The 21,484-nt window shown below is 43.4% G+C and overlaps 1 protein-coding gene across 3 annotated transcripts in view; it reads right to left on the bottom strand.

Annotated features, from left to right (window-relative positions):
• SGCZ (sarcoglycan zeta) overlaps positions 1-21,484 on the bottom strand; it is a 6,780,780-nt gene that overhangs the window by 3,121,150 nt on the left and 3,638,146 nt on the right. For all 3 annotated transcript variants that reach the window (XM_069631598.1, XM_069631597.1, XM_069631596.1), the window contains one exon: positions 15,954-16,041. The gene's annotated coding sequence lies outside the window, so the exon portion shown is untranslated. The remainder of the gene's footprint in view (positions 1-15,953; positions 16,042-21,484) is intronic.

The following is a 21,484-nucleotide window of genomic DNA, read 5'->3' as shown; positions in this document are numbered from 1 at the left end:
GCAGATGACGGCCAGCATACAGGTGTGATAATACAAGAAAGGGAGAAGTTGCGCACCCAAATCATCACCAATCATCTAGACCCACCATCAGTGAAGATTGAGAACCCAAGGAACCCCAGGAGCTACATAGGAAGATGGGTATACTGTACTCCTGGAGGAACATGTGAATACATGTATTGGTCATTTGAAGATCATGTAAACCATTATGGACATCTCGGAGGGATAACTAAGATATGGAGGGTAAGAGGAGATAACGAGAAGGATATGTTTGTGGTCGACAAGTCGACCAGAGGGGGGACTGAAGTGGGAGAATGGAAGACCAGGCTCCCGTCCTTCACCTCTCGCGCTTGGCCTAGAGGGTCACGGCCCAGACACCCGCCGCGGGAAGAGTTTGTCCATTTACCAGACGACCAGGTACCCTGGTACAGGAACATACGGATGTGTCCACCTGCCTGCCCAGCAGCCCGCACTGGCCATGCCGACACCTGCGGCTCGGATCAGCTAGACTAAAAACCACACGTCGTTAGAGATGCCATGACGACCTAGACAACGGGAAGCACATCTGAACAAGTATACACACTTAACATTTCCACACCAATTTACACGAAGAACATACTCAGTGCTCTGACGTAGGCAACAGGCATATTCACGGACGTGCATCTTTATTATTTTTACATAGGCTTTCAGAATGCAGAAACGCAAGATGCATCATGAACTCATCTATAACGCTTGCTCACGCTTCCCTTGAAACCCGTTACCACCATGAGAGGTATAATGGAAACACGATACTGGTCATGGAAATGTATGCTACTATAATCTAAAGCACCTATGCACCAAACAGACTACTTAAGCACCAGGCCCGAGTAGGCCTCAAACAAGAGCTCCCGTGGACATTAACAAAGCAAGAGTCAGGTTGCTGATCCTGCAGAAAGAACCCGATGGAGCAACCAGCCAAGGTCGCAATGTTACAAGCCCACATCCAAGAACAAATCATCAAAGGCACGATGTTGCAACCTCGTACTCCGCGTACCAACGTTAAAGTCATATCTACAAATTAAACCAGACACACAGTGGAAAAGCAATATTAATTGTGCAGAATTCTGCCTCAAACACGGTCCCGCCTCACGTGACCAAGCCGAATCTGACGAGATGCCAAAACCCAGGAGAGAAAAGGCGTCTGGGTCCCTCACTACGAGACACAGGCCGAGACACTTGAAAGGCTCAATGGACACCTGCTACAGTGGGAGCGGTCAGCGGGAGCGATCAGCCTTCCACCTATGAATAAATCCTCACATTGTCTGCACGTACCCATATTGAAACATTGTTGCAAACACAGGTACACCGAGAGCTGGGAACAACGGTGGTCCCAGGCTGGGGAGCTCACGGATGCACCAATCAGAACATGGGGCTCTTATCTCAGACGTCAGTAACATTAGCCAATCCTCAGGAGCCTTCATGTAACAATTCTTATGTATCCAATTATAGGGACAACCCAGATATACCACCTGACTACACCTTGTCCACTAATATCATTCTCTATATGTGTACTATACTAACCCTACCACTCGAGCAACCAATTAAGAGTGGCGATAGGTTTTTTGTTAACTTTCTGAAGTGACGCAAGTAGCGCGTCATAATGCAGTAAAAAGGGCCTGCGAGCCCCACGATTATGTGTGTGTCAGGACGGACGCGTACGCTCCTTGACCCATCCCTGCCGTTTTGTATAAATAAACAGCAGAGTCGCCTTGCTCCTTGTGTGCGTCTCATACTCTATCTCATCTGGGATATACGGGAGGAGTTGGGGCCTCCCTGCCCGGAGGTCTGCGGACGGCCCGGCCGACCCCGGCAGAATTTCCCCCCCCGACAACCTGCTCCCCAGCTGCAAATGAAAAGAGGCTGGAGCGCTCCTTAAGTAGGGAAAACAATGGCAAGCAGGAAGGCACCAGGTGGGTGGGGCGTGCTAAGTGGTGAAAAAGAGCGGCAACCAGGAAAGCACCAGGTGGGTGGGGATTAGGCCAGGTGACCTAGATCCACTTAAACCTGCTCCCTAGCTGCAAAGGAAAAGAGGCTGGGGGACTTCTTAAGTAGGGAAAAGAACGGCAAGCAGGAAGGCAACAGGTGGGTGGGGCGTGCTAAGTGGTGAAAAAGAACGGGAACCAGGAAGGTTCCAGGTGGGCAGGGCTTAGGCCAGGTGACCTAGATCCACTTGCACCTGTTCCCCATATGCAAAGGAAAAGAGGATGGAGGACTCCTTAAGTAGGGAAAAAAGCGGCACGCAGGAAGGCACCAGGTGGGCGGGGCTTGCTAAGTGGTGAAGTATCATCAGTATCTCAAGTTGTGGGATCGATAGAGGTTATCTCCTATAAATTTGTTCTGATATGTAAAGAGGCAAGTCCAGTCAGCAGTTTAATGTTTTCACCATCCGGCAGTAGGCCATGCCACGACACTGTGGGCCTCATTACACGGATGGCGGTAAGGATACCAATACCGGTAAAATGCCGGTACCGGTAAATCCTTACCGCCTTACTACGAGGTCCCTTTGCGGGTTGGGGGATTTAACGCCTGCTTTTTGCAGGCGTTAAAATCCAACCCGCAAAGGGACCTCAGAGCTAATTACAGCACCGCAAAATTGCGGTGCCGTAATTAGCGCCTTCCCCATTCCCATAGAGCCCTATGGGGCAGAAATGGGAATGGGGAAGGGCAATGGTGGAAGGGGGATTTACCGCCCCTCCAACCTTGGAATGGGGCGGTAAATCCCCTTTCCACCAAGGCGGTGCTGGTATTTTACCGGCATGAGCCATGGCGCTAATAGCGCCATGGCTCCCCGCCTACCGTGTAATGAGGCCCTGTGTGTTGATGTCCCAAGATGGCTGGTGTCTTTCTACACATAAGAATAACTTAAGGTGAATTCCAACTTTCGTGTTGCCTGTTCGCTCCTTGTTTCACTATTCTTTGTTTCTCCTATTTACTCCTTCTATTCCAGATGGGATACAGAGTAAAAAAGGAATAGTTACCAGGGGATAAGCGCCCTCCTTTATGCTCCACAGTGGTGACTGCACACCACTCCTTTTCATTTTATTCAGACATTAGGTCTCCTAACCACAAATCCACTTTAGGTTAGTGATTATTTTTATTGATTTATTTACAACCCTTAACTTACATCAATAGGTCAGGGTTGGTCTGGTTTGAACCATACTTGAAAAATCCATTGGCTCCATCCCATGCACACACCTCTGTCAGGGGTGAATAAAGCTTGTCAACTGGGGAAGATATCCCTTTTCTGACATATAGGAAACACCGCCAGAGAATGTTCATGAGAGAATTAGTAGAACGTGTTCAACTGTTTATCTTTTTAAATTATACTCCACTTTTGGGAACAAATACATTGTAGAGCAGGGATAGACTTTCCCACTGTCCCTATTAGACAGGTGTTGCTACACCCCTCTCCCAGGGTTAGGTACACCCACCCGGGACAGGGTGTGCTTGTGCCTACGGAAACCTATAGGGTACACACTGATAATCAGGAACTGAACTAGATGAATGCAGTTTGATATGCCCCTAGGAAGTTTTGATGTGTGAAACAGCAGTTACCTTACGTAACACTCCAGGATATAGTTGTCCTTTGTTTCTCTAAGAAAATATTCCCTGACCGTTATTAGAACTCAAAACCTATGCCTTAATGGTGATAAGACTGAGCTATGCATTGTGGGCTCCCCTCACCACCTGACTCTTCTTAATCCTCTTTTCTTGATTTATGGAACCACCATCCAGGTCTCCAAACATGTAAAGGCAATTGGTGTATAGCTGGATGCAGAACTTAACATGTCCTGCCCCATTAACATGCTGGCCTCTTCCACAGCCTACATGGCCAAGCTCATCTCCTTGAGCAGGAAATGTATCTCACCTGCCAACTGCCTCACCCTAGCACGAGCCATCATCGGGAGCAAGTTCGACTATTGCAACATGCTGTTTTCCGGTACCTCTTCCAAATACTTGGCAAATCTTAAACTTTAACAAAATAAATCATTAAGAGTTGCACTAGGCCTCAATATCTCCAACCACATCACAACAGCAAGAATGGAAGCACCATAAAAGCCCGATTTTACTTTAAAACACTCGTCTAACACACTGATGTCCTCACTAGAAAACCCCCTCTTACTTGATCCCCCGCATTGTGACAAAACCAATGACAGAATGCATCTGGTTGTTGTCCAGCTGCTCTCTACTCACCCCCAGATTCAACTGTAAGAGAGCAGGAGGCTCCAGCTTCTGCATTACGGTGCCCAGCCTCTGTAACTCTCTCCCTGACGACATCATAAACAAGTCTTCTCTCTCTTTCTCTCTCTCTCTCTCTCCCTCTCTCTCTTTCTCTCTCTCTCTGTCTTTCTCTTGATTCATAAGACTCTTAGCAATCTTGCTTCAAATGTGCTTATGTTCCCTATGCCATGTATTACATTGAATATATGCTCTCACAATTTCTCTAGAAGCGCTGTGATACATCCAGGTCTGGGTGCTATACAAATAAAAAAATAAAGAAAATAAAATCAAAATTGTATGTGTGCATGGATGGCGTTTATTTAATGCAAGCCTAGTTTCCAACCAAATTGAAATCTGTACAATAAGGGGTAGAGGCATATGGACTGTGAGAGCCAGAGAGATAGGAGGTGATGAGAAGGCAAAGATTAAGCAGAAAAGGTTCAATGTGTGGCAAGGTGTTCCCTGAAGCGCATGGTCTTCAGTTCCTTCCTGAATTGCAGAAGTAAAGGATAAATGAGATATGCATTGATATTTCATTCCAGAGTGCAGGCAACTAGCATACGAGCTGATGTCTGATTCTTGGAAGGCTTCCAGAGATTATAACCTTTTTCAGCCAGGCAGGGCAAAGCTTTCTTTGGCATTGACTGGCTTGAAATGCAGGGTGTTTGAGGGCACTTAGGGTAACCAGGGTAGCTTTTTGTAGGTGGTCTGAGGCAGGGACATAATTTGGGGTTTGCCAGGGGTCACAGCTTTGACTCCTAAGATCTCCCTTGCTACCCCTGTGGTCTCCCTTGCTACCTCTATCGCTGTTTCTTTCTTTTTTTTTTATGGAAGCTCCTGGGCTGTGGCCAGCAGCATGTCGCTGAATAACAAATAATGTCTTTCTGGAATTCTATACAATAATTTCAGGTACACTTTATGGGGTGAATCACTGATTTAGTCTATTCTTAAACACCTCAAATGCACAACGCAGACAAAAACTTCCAAAAACCATTTACAGTAAAATAAGCACCTATTTCTGTCTATGTATTTTCCTTTTCACAAATTGCAGTTATAGCATGTTTTTTCCTGCGGCTGTCTCTGCTACGATCATCACAAGACATTCCATCTCGGTGTCTTCGGTCACTTGACAAAATCCTTGTGCGAAAGGGCTTGTGTACAGTGTAGAAATGTTTGACAATAACACGTAGTGGCCCTTGATTTCATTGTGCCACAATAAATGTGTGTTGCAATGTGCCTATCTTTTCTTTTTCCATGGCATGATGTTCAGGATGTTTTTTTGCATGTATGAAGTAACGAGTGCCTAGCGTATGGGATGCCGTGTGAGTGTGTTGCTTTCCCTGCGCTACTCTAAATTCTTTAATTCAAAGTTATGAACCCTCCCAATGGTGTGTATTTTGCCAACCTCGGAAGCAAGAGAAGTAGATCCACGCAGGCTTGACATGTGGCCAACTTTGCACCAGACTTGCAGATGAACTGGCCTGCTGTTAAATCGTAGTTATCAGTTTAATGGTATCCACTACAGAGTGTCATTTACTTTTTGACTTTGAGAACATTCAGACATAGCTATAGCGGGTAAGATAGCTCAGTGGGTTGAGCACTCGCTGCTTTGATGTGTGTGTGATTTGCAGATTGCAGTTTCGCACACCAACTCATCCTTCTGAGGTTGATAAGTGAGTACCAACAAAGGTTGGGTGATATTGTGTGTATATCTGTTCTATATAAAGTGCTTAATGGTAAGTACTATGTAATAACACATCGTTACCATTTGGCCTTGGATATCTGGTTGAATTCAAGGTGTTTTGGCAATATGAGCCTATACACATGATATTAATGATACATATGGATATTCATTCTTGTATGAAATGTATATCAGATTACAGTGATATTGTAATCATATTTTTCATAGTGTACTTAGGAACAATGCTATGTGATGCCACTTCCTGTTTTGAGAAGGTGTGAAAGGTTGTGTTCCGTTGCTTCTTGTGTTGTCAGTTCGGCGTGGGGTCAAAAGACATCATTTCCGGTGATGTCATCAAAGGTAAAGCGTCATGTGATGTAACATCTGCTACCCCTGGCATTTTGGTGAAATGACATCCCTGGTGTGAGGTTGTCATTCTCCTATAGAAGAGTGATGATAGAGGGTGTGACACACTAAGTAGTTTTCAGGGTGACAGTTAAGGGCCAGTATGAAAGGTTTCTTTGCGGGGTGGGTTTTGAAGGAAAGCATACTGACACTGATGAATCCCTGGGATTTGGTTCTTCTAATAGCTGCAGAGGGAAGTCGACACGTTTATCTGACATGGGTCAGTTTTAAGACATGTTAAACCTAGAGGAGGATGAATTCAGATTTCTTATTGTTCAGTTTCAGAAAGTTTCATGATAGCCATACTGAAATAGTACGATGGCAAGTTCTTGCTGATGGAGCTTTGAGGTAAAGTCTCAATCTAAAAGTTAACCCCATATTATTTGAGACGCTGACCTAAAATTCCAGGCCACTTGTTCTTTAAACACAGAGGTTTTTTAAACAGCAACCAAATACAATTCTGACCTTCGAGTGATCTCTTTCATAGAGACAATCTGCTTCTTAACAAGCTTGGCTCGCTCCTAACTGTGATCGTTATGACTTTTGCTTCGGCGAATGGCATTTCAATTTAACGTATGAATTATGGGTAAACACACACACGCACGCACGCACGCACACACACACAGACACACACCACACCCCTCCACCCCCCAGATGTAATGTTCTCCGTCACTGAGATTTCAATAGTGAATGTTGGATGTTTCCCTGCACATTTCTTCTATTCAATGCATGCCTGTGCATGCGAGCATGCAAATAAGCATGTTGCCATCTGTGCAACCAAGTAACACCAAAGAGAGGTGCCAAATATTCAACATAATGAAATATGAATATTCATTGTTAAAGCATTTTTTTCCATGGACACAGGATATCGCACAGTTTCGTCCCGTACCAATCAAATCCCAGACTGTGATGGATGGGAGAGGGGAAGTCCCACACAGTGCCTGACGAATCACTCAGCAGAAGTGTAGGGATGTGGCGGACATGGAAATGACAATCTGCATCAGCTACTTAGCAAATGACTATCACAGAGCCATGCCTTTTTATTCATGAAATCTGTCAACCATTGAACGCACCGATGTTGATGTTTACTTAATAGAATATTTCGTTTGAAATCAAAATGTTTTTTAATGTAAACCATATCAAGCTGTGATTTCGAATAAAATTCCTGAGAGTACACATGTCAAACATTTTAAAACTGAAACATTTCACACAGAAGTATTCTCACAGATAATAACCAGGTTGCCAATATTCGCTCATGCACTATCAAGACAAACTTATGTTTTATTGTCGTATTCTCTGATCAACTCAAAAATATGAAGTTTACAATATGTTAACAAGTTGCACATTCTGATTTGTTCTTGCTCAATTGAGTGGTCCATCTTTGATGACTGGTCAGGACATTTGAAAGTGCTATATGCAAATTAACCTAAAAATCTACTTACAGTATCTCACATTCAGCTGTTTTTAAACATGAAGGGTTTGTTTCTGCTTTTATCCCGTATTTCACAAAATTGGATGATTTAGTACAAGTCGGCACTATGGGAGGTGCATTTCTTCAAGAAGTCGTTAAACAGGTAGAAATAAAAAGTTGTGAATGTCCTTTGTTAACCAGGCACAGTCAAACTATAAGCCAATAGACTCCATGAAGAATAACTCAAGAATGTCTCCAGTGTCAACAGAAAACACAACACTTAAGTAATATTAGCTACATTCTCAATACATGCTGGAACAATATATCAACAACACGCGACCAATAATTGAAGAACACTGTCTATTCATGGGAAATGGATACAGATAGGACACACCTACAGATATGACACACTTACACAGACACAAGACATTGCACAAGGACAAATTAAAAGAGGTCACACTGGCTCATGGCCTAGGAATAAAATATGGTACCTTTTTTAATTGGAAGAAAAGCAACCTTTGGACCGCTCTCTCCCTACTCCTTGTCTGTAACATGTCTTGACGATCTGTCAATTGTCCTAGGTTGGTTAGCAGAAAGCCAACCTGTCACAGTCCCTGGTGTTATGCCGACCATCGAGATATGCACAAACCAACTCCTTGTCACAGCAATTACATTGTTTAACCTTTTTCAATATAGGTTTGGTATCGGGGGAGCCATCAGACAAGTATAGATCAATTAGATGTTTCAGCCCTACAACAGTGTTTGAGCAGCCACCACCACTAATCAATTCCCATTCCCTGCTAAGTTTGTAAACTGATAAAATGCGATGATGTCATTTATGGTGAAGTTGTACTACTTAAGTCATTGTTTGTAATAGAGTCGTCGAGGGTGGCGATATTGTAATGCCTGTATGCTATCCCTGCTTTATTTGACTGATAATAAAGATGGGTTTTACTTCACACTTGTTCTACTTCATCTTTGAGTCTGGTTAGGATTGACACCAGGTCCTCTATGTTATTAGGGATTTTTTTGGGCTGTTTTAACAAAACTGTTAAGACTTTATTTATGTATATATTGTGCATTTGTCAGGCGCTTAAACAAGTAAATTGTGTTTCAAAGTGCTCACAGGACAACAGGGAGGGAACATGAGATAGAAACCAATTAACATACTTGGAGGATGACAAACCTACTAGGACTTGTGAGCATTCAGATTGTGCAAGTGCAGAGAGAGGAGAGTGGAAGAGTGAGAGGAGGGTAAGTGCAGGAGTGCCCATGCTCGTAAGTGAGCAGCAGGTGTAAGTGCCCAGTGTAGGAAGTGCTAGGGAACATTGAGCTGTACTACTTAAGTCGTTGTTTGTAATAGAGTCATCGAGGGTGGCAATACTTTAATGCCTGTATGGTGTCCCTGGTTTATTTGACTGATAATAAAGATGAGTTTTACTTCACACTTGTTCTACTTCGTCTTCGAGTCTGGTTAGGATTGACTCCAGGTCCTCTGTGTTATTAGGGACTTTTTTGGGCTGTTTTAAAACAACTGTTAAGACTTTATTTATTCATATATTTTGCATTTGTTAGGCGCTTATACAAGTAAAGTGTGTTTCAAAGTGCTCACAGGGCAACAGGGAGGAAGCATGGGATAGAAAACAATATACTTGGAGGATAAAGATGAACCTACTAGTCCTTGTGATTGTGCAAGTGCAGGAGAGGGGAAGAGGGAGAGGAGGGGAAGTGCTGGAGTGCCCGTGCTTGTGAGTGAGCAGCAGGTGTAAGTGCCCAGTGTAGGAACTGCTAGGGAACATTGAGCTGTATTAAACAAATGGGATAGTTCAGCCCTACAGTAGTGAAGGTCAGTATGTGCCAAGGCAAGTGCTGTGTCTATGCAGATGCTGGGGCGATTGGGTGTGGGCGGCCAGGGCCCCGAAGACACACAAGGACCCTGGTCAACAATCGCAGCAACTGTGAGATTATCAGAGGAGGGAGAAGGGAAGGAGGAGGTGAAAAGGAAAGTCTTGAGGAGCATTCGGAATTTGAGGAGGTCCGGGTCAGGATGCAGAGGAAGGGAAGGCTGAAGTGGGAGCCAGTTGAAGAACGAGATCGGCCTCCGGCCCTCTGTTTAGTGAATTGCTTGACGCACAGAGAGTTGGTATCAGAGGAACATAGAGGTCTGCAGGGAGAGTATTCAGTAACAACAAGTTACAGGTAGCGTGGTCCCCCGCCACAGTCAGTTTTATGGATGATGCAGAGGGATTTGAACTTGATCCATGCAGCAACCAGGAGTCAGTGAAGAGTTTTTAGGCCAGGAGAGATGTGGTCCCTGAGTTTGAGGCCAAGCATGAGCCTTGCTTTCCTATTCTGGATTAGCTGAGGGTCAGAGAGGAAGGTGGGTCGGTTCAAGAGAATTCTATTGCAGTAGTCTAACCTAGGGAGAACCAGAATTCTGGTAACATTGAGCTTCTGGGGGAAAGTGAGAAAGGGGAAAATTCCTTTGAGAAGGAAGAGTTGAAAGTTGGGCTTCTTGGCAATGTCCTGAATGTGAGCGAGGAAGGAAAGAGAGGAGTTGAAGACTCCAAGGTTTCTGCCTTCAGATGAAGGAGAAGGGGGAGAGCCCTTAGAGGATGACCAGAGTAAGGGGAAGAAAGCATTGGTACCAATGGGAAGGATCTCATTCTTGCTGGCATTGAGGTAGAGTTTGTTGGAAGTACACCAGGACTGTATGGCAGATAGGCAGTCCTGGATGATGGAAGAAGCATGAGGGTCAGCAGGAAGTTTGAAGAAGAGTTGCATGTCATCTGCATTGCACTGGTAATTGGGGAGAAGGAGGAAATCAGGAATGCCAGCGGAGCAAGGTAAGTGTTAAAGAACCACGGGAGAGTTTGGGGGACACGACAGGTGGAGAAATAGTTAGGTGAGGAGAAGGCGGACAGAGTAACCATCAACAGACGGTTAGTTAGAAAGGAGGTCAGCCAGTCCGGTGCTCACCCTGAGATACCCAGGGGATTTTGGAGCTGTTTTATGAGGTTGAAGTGGTTCACCATGTCAAAGGCAGGGGACAGATTCAGTAGAATGAGGACAGCTGGAGAGTTAGAATCCAGAGATGTGAGCAGTTCTTCACGGGTGTTCAGAAGAGCAGTTTCTGTGCCTCTGGATTCTCAGAATTCAGATTGATGGCCGTGGAGACTGCCATCAAGTTCAGTGCAGGAGGTAAATTGAGGGAAGGCCAGCTTCTCCAGGAGTTTCCTGAGAAAAGGGGTGATAGAAATAGGGCTTCAGTTGGCTGGACACATGTCATCTATTGAAGGTTTGTTCAGGAGAGGGTACAAAACGGAGTGCTTGAGGGAGGAGTGGGAAGATCCAGTAGCACAATAGTGGTTGCAGAAATCAGCAAGTGCAGGGCACGAGAGCCAATGTTGTCCTTGATGGTTCTGGAGGAGCATGGGGAGACCTTTTTGGAGGAGACCTTCATAGAGTGAACAACTCTGATGACCTCATCAGGTGTGACAGGAGGGAAGGAGGCAACAGGAAGAAGGAGGGTGGGAGGCCATAGGAGGCAAAGCAGTGAGGGAGTGGTTGGCAGAGAGGGTAGCAGGGGTTTTCAAGATGTCTAAACAGTTAGTGGGGAACTGTGTGGCCAGTGTGGTGCAGAGGGCCTGGGACAGAAGAGGGGAGCAGGAGACTGCAGAATGGTTGGCTAGTTCCGTGCAGATTTTAAAGAGTTCAGCCTTGTTGTTGGATGCACCAGATATCTATGTCTGGATATGGGCCCTTTTCTTGGCATGGATGGAGAGTCTGTATTTTTTTTTATAAGCAGGCGGCAGTCCAGTTTGTCAGAGGGTCCACCTGAGGTTTGCCACTTCAGTTCTGCAGCTCTGCACTTGCGTTTCAGGGCTACCAATTTGGAGTTGTACCAGGCATTACGGTTAGAGGCAGGTTTTAGGTGGATCCTCATGACTGGGACAAGAATGTCCAGAGTGTTAGTAATGGCCAGAAGGAGGTTGATGAGAGCGGAGTCAGAGGTAGAGTCTGGGGTGGGTGGCGAGGGTGGATGAAGGTGGATGTGAAGGCAGCAGCTGACACTCTTTTTATCAGATGGATGTTCATGAACAAGGTTGGCAGAGGTTGATGAGGTGCAGTCAGATGGCCGAGAGGACTCAGGTAAGAGGAGAGAATGGTCTGACCAGGAGAGTGGGGTGACCAGAGGGAGAAAATGAGCAATCAGATTAGATGAGGGAATCTAGAGTGTGTCCAGCCGTGTGGGTTTGACCAGAAGTGAGAATGAAGACAGATGCAAAGCGCAGAGGTGATGGAAGTGAGTGGTTGCCGTGATAGAGGACTACAGGTGGATGTTGAGATCGCCCATGAGGAGGAGTTTAGAGGTGGTTGAGAGGAGAGGGGAGCATAAATCAGCCCATTCAGTGAGGAACAGGGTGGTAGAGCCAGTGAGCCTGTAGATAGTGGCAATCGTCACGTAGGAGGATGGAGAAATGCCAAACTTGCAGACCAGGCTATCAAAGGAGGAGTAAGGCTGGGTGGGTATGAGGGAGGAAGGGACCGACTCAGGGAAAATCAAGGTGACCCAGTCACGAGCTCAGTTAGGGTGGGGCTTGGAAATGATCTTGTAGCCATTGTGGAGAAGGGAGTCAAAAGCAATGACTGAGCTGGCATTGAACTACGCCTTGGTAAGAAAGCAGATGTTGAGGTCCATGTCTTGAAGAAGGAGGCAGAGGTCGGCAGAGTGTTTGTTTGCCGAACAAGCGTTAAGTGTGGCTAGATGAAGGAGGTCTCCGCCGTTTGAAGGTTTTCTCAGGAGGGGTACAGGGGTGTAACACACCAGTCGGATGGGGAGGGACAGCGATAGTGTGAATGGGAGAAGCAGTTGTGGGAAGGAAGTTGGTGAGGGCCGGCAACAGCCGGTCAAAGACGAGGGGCTTGGGTTGAGGACCCTGAACCAAGATAGTACCAGTGTGGTAGACATTAATGATACACCATGATGATGTAAACCATGCCAAGAGGACTTCCCACTTGGTACCACCACGGGAGAGGATGTCACATGAGAGAGAGTAGAAATAAGATGAGGAGTCCATAGATCTTGGAAAGGTACAGAGAAGAGGATATCAGTGAAGAGCTGTCTGGAAGTTGCAGTGACATAGTTATCTGCAATGGGCAGGCCAGAGTTTGCAGTCAGTCTGTTTGTGTTGTGCTTTTTTCTTTCAGAATTCATAACAGAGGGGCATAGGTGATAGTGTAGCAGTTAGAGAAGATAGGGGAGATTGTGAGTGCCATCAGGGTGGTAGAGGATAGATGATGATAGAGAAGTGGTTGCACTGCACAGTCCCATCCCAAGCTCACCAGGTGGTCTAGTAGTTACAGGGGGGCACAAAATGCAAAGAAAATCAAATGGAGCATAGAATGCAAATGCAGCAGTGGGGTGCAAGATGTTACAAACATTCACAAACACATTTGGAAATCAAATGTGCCATAGAATGCAAATGCAGCAGTGGGGTGCAAGATGTTACAAACACACACACACACAAATTCGAAAATCAAATAGGGCATATAGTGCAAATGCAACAGTGGAGTGCAATATGTTACAAATGCAAATGCAGCAGTAGGGTGCAAGATGTTACAAACAAACACACCCAAATTCGAAAGTCTCCTTCGAGAATGCAGTGAAGGAAGGAAGAGGTGGAATATGTGATCCAGGCAAGGCAGATTGAAGAAGGCACATTTATGGTTTAGGTTGTGAGTGGAGGAGGCAGTTGAACTGTTTAGGCATCACTCACGGGTTCAGGTGCTGGTGCCCAGGTTCAGCTGCATCATGTAGCTGCCTCATTGTTTGCAGGGCTAAAGGAGGTGGATCCCTTTCGGCCCTACTCAACCCACACAGGCACGGACAGGAGCCTTGGTAACAGAGCCTTGGGTTGAGGTTCTGGCTGTCCACCTGCCGGCAAACCCAGATTGGCTCTTCAGTGCAGCAGCAGCCAATCAAATATGGGCATCATCCCAATGCTTGTTTGCTCGCTGCGATGCGGCTGCCTCTGCCATTTTGGAAGTTGCTTTACCAAATTAGGTCGTATAGCAAGCCACAATGATGTAGGTCCATGTGCAGCGTGCAGGGACTCCAGCCCCAGACAAAATGCAATGCAAAGCGCAAAAACACATCCTCAATTAACTGTGGTGCGTACACTAGCTCCGCTCAACATTTCTGAAATTATTTATTTCCTTTTTGTTTGTGGAAGCTTCAAATAAAGCCAGCAGGGCATACCTTGCCATTTTGTGGTGCCCACACTTCTCCTGCAGCAAGCACTGGTAGTGGTGGAAGCTTCTGCTCCCATAAGGCTCGCAATGCCGAGTTGCTGGATGGAGAAAACACAGGAGCTCAAGAAGAGCCTGTTTTTGTAGAAAACACAGTAGCTGAGGAAGAGCCTTCCTGTTGGAAGACATGTATAGTGGAGTTGAGGTCAACTCCCAAAGCAAAGGAGCACCAAACATGACCTAAGGTAAGTGTACCCCAAGCTCCACAGTAACTCAAAAGTGAAGTTGAAAATATAACTCATTAAAACACATTGCTCATGAAGGGCCACAGTATATAAGAAATACCCGTTTTCCCTGTGTCTGTTGGGTTGGTTGAAATGTGTGATGCTGATAATGACACTTGAGACTCACTGGCAGCCTTTGGTGGTATTTTCTGTGCACCTTGATTATTTGGCATCACAGGTAAGACCCTTCTGTTGAACAAAATGTGTAACTACTCATCGCACACCAATGCACTAATGAGATGTTGTTCCCGTTCCCATACAAGCTGGAGAGAGAGAGTAATCCTAATTCAAGCACAATGTGAAGCTTGCTATGGGGAAGCGGTTATCGCAAAGGATGCTCGTTTTGTAGACCAGTTTTGCAGTGAACTGTAAATGAAGCCATCTCATGAGGGAGGCCCAAAGGTTACACCCAAATGGAAGATACTTGAACCTCCAAAAAGATTGGCCTGGGGTTGACAGAAGCTTAGACAGAGCACGTTTGAACACTCTCGGTCAAGGTAAGGTAAGGCAAGGTAAGGAAAAACATTTATAGAGGTGCAACATTCACCTTAGACAGGCATTGTGGCACTGAAAAAGAGATAATCCTGCCCAAAAAGACAATAAGGCTACAGACAACTCCCTCTCAAAAAGGTTTCCCTCATCAGGTGCGAAACAGCTCTTCAATGTATGCCTGAACTCGAGATGGTTAGATGGTCTACAGAGGTTTGCACATTTTACTTCATACCTACAACAACTAGGGAGATCTTTGCAGCCACACACCATAAGTGCCGGAGACAAAATGTTGGGCTTAGGCACACATTATATGTTGCTGTGCACAATGATTCCCCATCACACAATATAAGTGTTTAGAGTAATTGAACTATTGAAATTCGAATTTCCTATTTGTATACACCATACCAAATCCTCACCAGTTCAACCTTGTACTAATAAGACACAGCACACACACCACTATCTTGGAGATCTGTGAGGTCCTCTCCTTTATTATCTTGAGGCTCTATTTTGTTCTTCAATGACAGTTTCAAAGAGGATCAATACAATCCATGCAAAACTGATATTGAACACATTCACACTTAATTAGTGAAATGTCAACAGTTAATTACAGGTAGGGAACATTTAATGCAAGACTAGAGTGTATATGTACAGCAACATGTCTAAGCCAAATATGAAATAATTAATTTTGATGGTAGAGGGTGAGTAAATAAAACATACACAACATAAACATATGTAAAACATAAAGGGAAGAATTATTGAGATAAGAATTAGCATATATCTCAAAAAATAGGAAAGATACATGAGGAAAAATACTTGTGAACGACCTGTAGTCAAATAGATTAGTCAAGCTTTAGGGTTTTTATTCCAATGCACTAAATGAATAGGGGCAAGGGAAACAGCATGAAACAGAATGAACATATGAAAACATGTATGTATGCAAAAGACTTGAAATGATGAAGAGTAGCTTAATCCATCAACAGCATGTTCTGCATGGCAGTTATCATAAGCATTCCAATACACGCTACCTGGCAATGGATTATATGAGTTTCAAGATACGTTAAAACTATTATAATTGCCTGTATATCAGGTTCTTGAATACCTAATGAGTGTGTACAGTGTCCATCACTTGCAGTTGCTCATAGCTTTTGAGACACTCAACATTCTTTCCTACCTCTCTTCTTTGTGATCCATCAACTTCAACCGAATCCTCATGTGAAGTGAGCTATATTGCTTCTTTGCAGAAAAGCAGAGGAAGCCACCTGGAGAAAGAAAACAATAACACATGAATTTCGAAATGCATACAAAAGTATCAATTGAATAAAAGTAAGATGACAATACAACATGATTTTAGCTAAGGCAGCTATTGAACACATCTAAACGCCAACAGCCTAATTTTAAAGCGGGCAGAGTGGTAAAGAAGGGCATACAAGCAAAGTCGTATACATGTACGCCTTTGATAAGGTGGATGATGGGAATGGAGCACAGCTAGAATATACACCATGCACAGGTATAAAATTGCATGGCAACCGCCTCAGTATTGCACATGTTGCCCTGCAGGCAGCGTGTTTTTCTTTTTTTCACAAGATAGAGAGGAAACTGGAAAGAGTAAAGGGGTAATGTAAGATTTTAAATTTTGTAAAGGTTCTACATGAAATTGTTTTATGTATTTGAACCAAATGCAAATAAAAAAAGGGGGTAATTGAACAGTGAGAGTAGCAGAACATTAAAGCATACCATTGCTTTTATGATTTCATGTTCCTCTAGAGCTCATTTTCATGCTATCCTCAGGTTTAGGAGGGAGGAAAATCAGAGCTAGCATATTTGCTTTGCTTTCATCCATGATCTCGTTTTGCAGCAGCATGAGATTTTCGTGCAGGCATAAAACAAAAGGATTCAAATGGAATATGCCTCACATTAGCACATGCTAATGAACAGGCAGATTCCATTGGAATCCATTATAAAACGCTGCATGCATAGCGTATATGCAGCCAGTGTAATATATCTCACAAAGCAGAGAGTAAAATTGAAGTGTAAAGGTGACTGTTTTACTTTCCACTTTGATAGTAATAAATATTACATTCAGGGGACACCATCGTATGTATGTGCAAATTTAGGTGGTCCTCTGCATGCTTTTCAATTTGTTTTAAATGACCTCTTGAAAGCCAGTTTGTTGAACAATACTGCCCCATTGGTAGAAATTGACATTTGTAGAGATGGAAAGGAGTATTTATATAGACCAACTCTGAGGATTGCAGTTTTCAATATCCTGCCGAAGGTACATAGGAGCACTACTGGTCCCCCAGGAATACCTAAAGTCTCTGCCATTGAATCCATTCTTGAACCTTTCTCCACTGTTGTGCTTTTCTTTCTTAAACCCTGTGTGAGATGTGCATATGTTAAAGATACACCCAACATTATCAAATGTGTGGAGGATCTAGAATTGAGGGAAGAAGACATCCTGGTGACATTTGATGTTGAATCATCCTACACCAACATCCCCCAGACTGAGAGCCTCAGGGTGATAGAAATGTTTCTATGTAAGAGAGCCAGAAGAGATAACTTTGTTCCTATAGGGTTTATTGTTGATTGAGCAAGACTGGCACTTACTGAAAATATCTTCCCATTCAAAAAACACATTTTTTAAAGAAAATTAAAGGGACAAGTATTGGGCAACATTTGCACCTGACATCACAAATGTATATGTTGCAGACTTTTAGGACAAATGCATCTTTAATGAATCAAACATCTTTGAGACCAACATGATGATCTGGAGTTGGTACATCAACATTTGTACGATGTGGAGAGGAGCCAATTCTGACTTAGACGAATGTGCTCAATGGTAAAATACCAAAGAGGAAAATCTTAAATGTACTGTATCTTATAATGCTACACGGATTCCATTTCTCAATATCTGGATTACCAAACATAATGGCAGGTTGATCACATCCAACAATATAATAAAGGGCCAGATGTATGTTTGTCCATGCATGTTTGTCTGATGCAGTAGCTTCACCTGTTGTCACCGCTGCAGGGATCTGTTGCCTTAGGATACAAAGAGACAATGCCAATTTGCAAAGCTTTGCTAATTTGCACAATTCTGCCTGTTGTCACAGCTAGAGGGAGCTGTTGCCTTAGGATATGTAGTGGACCTAGTGTCACAATGAAAACCTGCACTTTGCCCCAGGTACACAGGCTCTTACACTAGTCACTCTATAAAAAAAAACTATTAACAAAAATAGTCTGTTGCACTATGGTAGCTTCATCCACAGGTTTTAAAAAAGATTCTGCCATATGGGCAATTCATACGAATTAGACCAAACTACTCCAAGAAATCTGACTTCGAAGTGCAAGCTGGTAACTTAGAGAGAAATCTAGAAGGGCTTGGTTATCCACGTAAAATTATCAGACACGCTATAAAGAGGGTTACACATTTAAACCATGAGATTTGTCTACAGAAACATACACAACAGAAAATGGAAATTCTGGGGTTACCACGTTTAGCACTAGCAGTAATCAAGTGCGACACGTGACCAGGGAGTTTCGGCACCATATACAAAGGGCATATTTCAACTTGCAAAAAAACTATTTTTGCATTTAAACTCCATAAAATCGAAAGGCAAACCTTAGCACATGCTCTGCATATAAATGACACCAACAGCTGGAGCTCTTTTGGGTCGCCCGCCTGTGATCGGTCATTTCAAATGTGACCAATGTTCCTTGTGTTCCATCACAAACAATCTGAAGTCAGTGGAACTGAATGGCACTATGTCGGCATTACGACAGCATACCAACTGCAAACGTAAACATGCCATCTATGGCATTAAATGCCCTTGCAATTTATTGTATATAGGTAAGACCAAGAGGCACATATGGCAGTGGCTCTGTGAGCACAGATCATGTGTCAAGAACAAAGTACAGACCAAACTCCTTCCTTGAATATTTCACCCAGAAAAATCATGAGGTGAATGCTATTTTCTGGTTCATGATACAAGAGGAGGCAGCACTGAGGCCTCACTTATAAAAGCTGAACAAAGATTGGTCTGGTGGAAGGCGTAAAAGCCTTTTACGCTTTTCATTAACGTTACACCACTGAAGAATGTGAGCTCCCAAGAGGTTGAAAATCTAGCAAGAGACACCCCCTACACTGAACATTGAAACCCGTTCTGTCTCATTCCTGACTGAGCTGGCTTGCTCACGATAGAGATGGAGAAAACAAAATCATTTCTACATTCACAGCTTTTTTCTTCATTTCTATAGCAGGTTTACTAGCACGAGCAAGACATACACAAGAGAGGCTTTTCCAAGCACAGAACTAGTAAATCACCGTAGGAACATTAAGTAAGCACAGAGCTGAAATCAGAGGCATTCGGGGGAATCAGGATGTGGGGCTTGGGTTTGAGAACGTTCATCCGCTGCCCCCCTTAAATTAATGGAATCAATCAAATAAAAGAAAGAAAGTGAACAAATATATATAATTATTGGCTTCTATTCAAAAGATGTATTTATATTTTATAGGGCATGGCCCAATGTGTTCCCCTCCACCCCAAGGAATGTATATTATTAAAAAAGGGTATTGAATATTCCTGCAGACTATGTGACTGTCTGTAGAAAAAATACTACATGTAATTTACCATAATGCGAAGGTGGCATGTTACTGAATGTTTTCACGTTCTTTTGTTTCTTTTCAATAAAATGTATTATTGCATGATAGAAATAGTGCATAGAAACATATGCGGCATCCGAAACAAGCCAACTCACTCAAAGGACCATTATTGTTCGTGCTGTTTATCAATGATCCAGGCATTCTAATTGATTGCACAGTAAGTGATGTAACTACGGCCGAGGCAAGACAATTGGAGTTCGTTTATAGGTAGGCGACGTGGCACTTAGTTCTAAATCGGTGGCATCAAGAGACAATTGGGATTCTTAAACCCATTGAGTATTGACCGCCAACTCACTCGGAATTTAGAGAAAAAAGTGCGTATGTCCTGTCATCATTGTAAACCCATTAAAGCGAAATGTGAATTTAATGGACCTCCAATTAAGCAGGCTAGACACTTTGAATATTTGCGGATAAGAATAATGGAAAAGGTGCATTGTACATCAGATAGCGCAGAATTCAAATTATTTGAACTGGTGGTGCTGTAGATCAACGTGTGTAACTTAGTTGGACAGGCATGGCAATGTATTTATTTTGTATTTCCTTGTATGTACATGTATTCCTTCTTTGTTTTATGTGTGTAATGTGCTTTATAGAAATGGGTTATTTCTGAAGAAAGCTGAAAACTAACTTTTTAAAAAAGGAGCATATATTTTCTTTTTTATTTCACTATGGAGAGTATCATATATGAATCCATGGATCACATTGTTATTACAGATGGGTTTGGCCCTGTTTGAAAATGTTCAACCTCGTTATCTTTTCTTACAGCCAGACTTCATGTCATCCTTAATTCGTCGGTTGATGTATTGTCTCAGGGTGGATGACTTGCAATGATATTGACTATATGACTTGAAAGACTTGTGCGTAGGCGCGTTATAAATGCCATATCATATCATATCATACCATATATTTCTCACATTCTATTGAAATTCTTACTGTATCACAGACTGTACCCCCATGTTGAAATGGAATTGTGAGCTATTACTGCCACAGGTATGGAGGGTGTGCTATAATCCACAACAGCTAGGAATAATAATCAAATGAACCATTAAAGAAATGTTTTATTGAATGATTCGATATGAATACACATCAATACACCTTTGATTAAAACAACCAATATTGTTGCACCTTTCAGTATTCAACACAACAAACAAGTGCATTTAGGCAGTAAGCCCCGAGCCGCGAGGGCTTTACCACGTCAGGTAATGCCACCAGGACCCATAGTTACAGCCCGAGGGCATTAACTGATGTGGTAACGCCCTTGTGGCAAGAGGCTTAACGCCATTAGTACCCCGGCCTGTTAGACTGGGGTACTAATGGGAGGGTTGTTTTCGACTGCGAGACAGGTCGCGTTTTTTTTTTAGCCAAAAAATAAATAAAAAATAATGGATGCCATGGACTGGGAAACGTAGTCTGTTCTCCCTTTCCGTGGCGGCCATAGTAAACAAAGAAAATGGCCACCATGGAAAGGGAGAAGGGACTACATCTAGTCCCTTCTCTTTTTCCATGTGGGCCTGAGGAAGAAATAAGAAAAACGGAAGGCCGGCTTGAGGGCCACGCAGCAACGTGAGCTGGAATACCGGTAAAGCTCAGAAACACACCAATCGGTGGGAAGATTTCTTTCTTTTTGTGGCGCACCTGGAACTAATTTATAATACACACCCTTTTTACAATGCTAGCCACATAAACAAATGTATCAAAGCATACAACCAAAATTCATAACACATTTTTTACAGTATAAAATACATAAATACTGTTATAAAAAAACATGCAATAATTAATTGCTATTAATCAAACTAAAAAAACTAATATTCTTTATATCTTATTATGATAAGTCTCAATTTTTTTCAGTAGGCAACAGATATACATCTACCATTGCCTAATTAATAGCAAGTGGCTTCCAAACGGATCCTATGGGATTCCAGGATATTCTAGAACACGTCTTCATCAGGGCATTATAATACCTTAATCAAAAATAGCATACATACTAATAGGTGTGAATGCAAAACTGATCCAATCGTATGAAATAACTATTTTATTTG

This window comes from Ambystoma mexicanum, chromosome 6q (assembly GCF_040938575.1).
Source record: "Ambystoma mexicanum isolate Mex_15411 chromosome 6q, UKY_AmexF1_1, whole genome shotgun sequence".
Lineage (NCBI taxonomy): Eukaryota > Metazoa > Chordata > Amphibia > Caudata > Ambystomatidae > Ambystoma > Ambystoma mexicanum.
This window is presented reverse-complemented; position numbering and strand designations above follow the sequence as displayed.